The sequence below is a fragment of the Molossus molossus genome, unplaced genomic scaffold (assembly GCF_014108415.1).
Source record: "Molossus molossus isolate mMolMol1 unplaced genomic scaffold, mMolMol1.p scaffold_m16_p_3, whole genome shotgun sequence".
NCBI lineage: Eukaryota > Metazoa > Chordata > Mammalia > Chiroptera > Molossidae > Molossus > Molossus molossus.
Window position 1 is genome coordinate 58,191,979 of NW_023425366.1, and position 5,490 is coordinate 58,197,468.

The window sequence follows — 5,490 nt, forward strand, 5'->3', positions numbered from 1 at the left end:
AGGGCACATGCCCAGGTTGTGGGCCCAATCCCCAGTGCGGGGCATGCAGAAGGTGGCCAGTCGATGTTCTCTCTCATCAATGTTTCTATCTCTCTTGTTCTCTCTCTCAATAATTAATGAAGAAGAAAAATTAAGAAAAGACAAAATACTGCCATTTGTGACAACATGGATGGACCTTGAGAATATTATACTAAGTGAAATAAGTCAGTTAGAAAAAGCTAAGAACTATATAGTTTCATACATATGTGAAATATAAAACAAATTTGTGGACACAGACAGCAGTGTGGTGATTACCAGAGGGAAAATGGGGGGGAGCTTGTGGGGATGAAGAGGGCCTAATATATGGGGACAAAATATGGTTTGACAGGGTGGTGGCACACAGTGCAATATACATCTCTTTTATCATAGAAGTGTACACTTGAAAACTAAACGTATACCTGAAACCTACATTATCCTATTAACCAGTGTCACCCCAATAAATCTAATAACATTTTTAAAGTTTCATTTTTGTAATTAATGTATCCAGTTCAGTACAACAATCAAAATTCTGAAGTTATTCCATGAAAATGTCTCTTCTTGCTCAAATCTGGTGCAGTATAGAAATGAGGAAGTGAGAAAGTGAACATGTGCAGCTTTTCCTGGTTCTGCAGACAGATCAGGGGAAGAAGGAAGGAGCCCTTTCTCCTGGTTGGAGTAACTGCACAGTTCAGTCAGTTCAGTGGAATATGTCACCAGGGAGCTAATCTCATTAGGCAAGAGGTAAAAGATAAGAAACTGCCACCCTTCCCCCATCACGGCAAAGGAGGTTCACATTCTCTTCTCCGTCACTAACATGACTCTTTCATCACCCCAGGTGTTTAGGACCAAGGGGCACAAAAAAGATTTTAGACACCTGCTTTTCATGTACCAAATAGAGTGTCTAGTGCCTCAGTTTGGGCTCCAGGACTTCTTCTTGTGTATTGTTATGAAGTAAGCAGGCCCCAAGAAGTGCACTGGAAAAACACCCATCACCTCACTGTCTGATTTCGCTTAAAGATCATTCTTAAAATACATATACTTTCTGTTTGACTACACAGAGCCATCAATTCTATTTATTTTATTTTAGATATTTCTGCTTCTATTTTTTTCTTCCAATGCTGCAGTGATGAATTCAAGTTCCCTCTGTGCTCTGCAAAATGCCTGCAGCAAACTCTTTATAAAAGAATTCTACAAAAATGCATTCTACAGCTGAGGTCAGAGTAGATTTTGAGACATTCCTTGACTTACAGGGAAACAGCAGACCCAAAACTCTCAAGCTGTTTATTGCCTGTAAGGTTCTCCCACTATTGTGCACGTAAGGTGTTTCTTATCTTCTTCTACCAGACACCTCTCTTTTGAAAGAGTTGAGATTAACATTTCTCTCCTCTGTGTTGCCCAGGTGTTGTTGCTCTTTTACGTGTGATTGCTTAAGTTTTCTCTTCCGATATATGCAGAGTGTATACCTTGTTTTGAAATTTTCCAAGATATAGAAAAATGCTGACTAGGAAGAAATATGCAATAATCAATCTATGTAATTATGAAAAAAAAATAATAATCCTATTCCTCATTCATTCTTCACTTCACTACAATTTCTTTTCTGTTTCTACAAAATCCAGAAACTGCTTTCACCATCATCACCACCTCTACCTTTCTAAATATTTGCTTTCTTTTCCTTCTATGCCAGCTGACATTTTTGGTCATTTGACCCTTCCTCAACATCATTTGTTGACTACGTGACCTATTCTCATCTCCTATATATTTATTTTTATTCTGATAATTTTCATTAGTCACATAAATTGAGTCCTTGTCATCTGCTCATCTTAAGTGTATTGCTTTCTCTTTTTGATCCATGAAGAGAAATAAATGAAACATTTGTTTATCCTTAATCTACACCCATGATATTGATGACCACATTTACAACAATAAAGCCTGTGATGCTGTTGTAGAGAGGCACTTTAGCACCTATTCAAGCTCTGGTTTAGTTAGTCTTCTTGATTATAGAGATTCAAAAACCAAAGGTTACATTTATCAGATTCTATTGCAGCTAGTCTATGCATATGAGTTAGAATTTATTGAATATATGTACACACACACATAGGATTTTTAAAAAGACTTAAAGCAAGTGTGTTTGCTTTTTTCTTGCTGTCATAACAAATTACTACAAACTAAATGGCTTGAACCTAGAAATATACAACTTATCACAAATGAATCATGAAGAAATAGAAAGTCTGAACAGACTGATTAATAGTAAGGGGATATAATCAGTAATACAAAACCACCCCCCAAAAAAGTCTAGGACCAGATGGCTTCATTGATGAATTCTACCAAATAGTCAAAGAAAACTGAATACTAATCTTTCTTAAACTCTTTCAAAAACCAGAATTGGAGGGAACACTTCTAAACTCGTTTTATGAGGCCACCATTACACTGATACCAAAACCAGAAATAGATGCCACAAGAAAAGAAAATTACAGGTCAATATCCCTGATGAACATAGATGTAAAAATCTCCAACAATATATTAGAAAACTCAATTTAACAAATTTAGTAGATTAGAATAACACTAATTTGTAGACATATTTCATAGCAGCATTATTCGGGGAAGACATTCTGACATATGCAACCAGGATAAACCTTGAAGACATTATGCTTGATGAAATAAGACAGTCAAAGAAAAAACAAATACTATATTATTTCATTGATATACATTACTAAAGTGGTCAAATCCATGGAGACAGAAAGTAGAATGGTGGTTGCCAGGGGTTGGGGTGGGGGAATGGGGAGTTTGTGTTTAATGGGCATAGAGTTTCAGTTTACAAAATTAAAAGCGTTCTGGTGATTGGTTGCATAACACCATACTGTGAATATACTCGACACTAACTGAACACTTAAAATATAGCTAAGATGGTCAATTCAGTTATGTCTATTTTATAATAAATTTTAAAAAATATTTTAAATACACACAAAACCCCACTTTTAAAAATTTACCTTAGAATTCTTTAGGTTGGAAGTCCAACATGGGTCTCACTGGGCAAAATCAAGGTGGGCAGCAGGGCTTTGTTCCTCTATGGAGGTACAAGTGGAGAATCTGGAAACAGACTCTTGAGACCTTCACACTCCTCAGTCTAAGGCCACCTTCCTCTGTTTTCAAAGCCTGCAACAGGTGAGTTGATGTCTTCTGATATTGAATCTCTGACTGCCTGCAGCTGAGAAAGGTTCTCCAATTTTAAGAATTGAGTGATTAGATGAATGTTGATTAGCAACCTCGGCAGTTTTTAGGGTGAAGTTTGAAACTGGCCGGGTATGGAAAGGAAGGAGCAACTGAAGAAAGGCAGACTGCTCCAGATTGGAAGGTGGCAGTTTTAACAAGCAAGGGAACATCCATAAAAAGGACGCCAAAGAAAAGTTGATCTCCACACCTGCCTGCCAAAATCTTAGTTTATACAGAAGTCTTAACTGGGTTCAGCCATGTATTCAGTTCAGCTGGTTTCAATAACCCCTTACTGTCTCAATTCTATGTTCTTTCTTTTAAATAATTTTTTTTTGATTGTAGAGAGAGAATAAGGGAGAGGGAGAGAGAAACATCGATGAGAGGGAACACTGATTGGCCACCTCCTGAATGTCCCCCTCTGGGGATTTGGCCCACAATCTGGGCATGTGCCCCAGGAATGAAATCAGTGCCCTCTTGGTGCATGGGTCAATGCTCAATCACTGAGCCACAACGGCCAGGCTCAATTCCATGTTGGTGAAAGAGCTCCTACTGTGGGAATGTTGGGTGGAATGCACATCCCAAGGGCATTGGAGGGAGTTTGGAGCCTTTGAGTGCCCAGGTCAGGCTTGCAGGACAACCAGTCGTCACATTACCTTGTTAACCTCCTCAAACAATCGGGTTTACTCGGGTAATCAGAATAATCTTTCCCCTTCAAGGTCAATACCCTTAATCACCATCTGCAAAGCCTTTTTTTTTTTATTGTAGCTGATAGATTTACAGGTTCCAAGGATTAGAGTGTAGATGTATTTGGGAAGTTAACCTTCTTCCTCCCACAGCAAATAAGGCAGCAGGCTGGCTAATAAGCATTTTTTTTTTTTTTTGCTGCCATGAGCACTGGTTACATTAGTAAATAATCATAGCGGCAGCATTTAATCATGGAATAGGTAGTGCTGTTTTGTTGTAAGCCATGGTAAAAGTGGCTTCCAGAAAAGTAGTTTTCTGATTATGACTGATTTGTCCCAAGAAGCTCAGCCCAGTGTCTGTTCCTTCAGATAATTTATCAGTTGGATATACAAAATAAAATTGTCTATAATAAAACCCTTTGTACAAAAATCAGAGATTGAATTATATTATCTGAAACTGAAACCTGGTTAGGTTAACTTCCACAATTATACTACCAGCCAGGGAACTTGCTGAAAAGTATTTCAAATCCATTGTCTTGTCGGATATCTATTATGGAGGAAATGCTCAGGGATGGACCTGGAGAACGTTGTGCTAAATGAAATAAACCCGTGAGCGAAAGACAAGTACCATGTGATTTCACTCATATGTGGAATTTAATGAACACACTGAACTACCAAGCTAAATAGAGACAGTCTCATAGATAGAGAGTAGGCAGACAGCTCTGTTGGGAGGTGGGGAGGTGTTGGGGGGGCTCTGGAGTGATTGAGCACAAAAGGAAAAAAGGAGAGAAATAACTCATGGATGTGGAAAACTGTGGTGACTGCAGCAGGGAGAGGGGTCAGTAGAGGTGGAAGAGGGCACAGAGTGGGTAAATGGTCATGGAAAATATAAAATTTAATTTAATTTAAAAATAAAATTGAAAGCAGTGCAAAAAAACTAAATTTATAATTTTCCCCTCAAATTTAAACCATTTTCTTGTTTACTGTATCAGTTGAAGCTTGATCTAAGTTCTCAGTCTAAATCTTGAGAATCATCCAAGAATTAATATCCATTTCAATTTCTCATATTCATTTAAGAGTAATTTTAGAGTAGTATTAAGCCCTCTTCTCCATATCCCTCAAATTCATACCTGCCTATTTATTCCTAAGAATCATGCTTCAACTCTTAACTAGAATACTATGGACACCTGTTAACCGATATCTCAATCACTAAAAATCACTAAAGGCTCTTTTTTTCCAGCTTGATTAAGATATAATTGACATATAACAGTGTGTAAATTTAAGGTGCACAGTGCAATGGTTTGATATATGTATATATTGCAAAATGATGACCACAGTAAGATTAGTTAACACATATGAGGACATTTTCCCATTTTTTTGTCCAGGTAGAGTGGGAGGAAGAGAGAGAGAGAGAGAGAGAAACATTGATGTGAAAGGGACATATCAAGTGGTTACCACCCGCACGACCCAACCAGGGCCAGGGACAAACTGCAACTGAGGTACATGCCCTTAGCAGGAACTGAACCTGGGTCTCTCTGGACCACAGGCCGACACTCTAACCACGGAGCCAAACTGGACA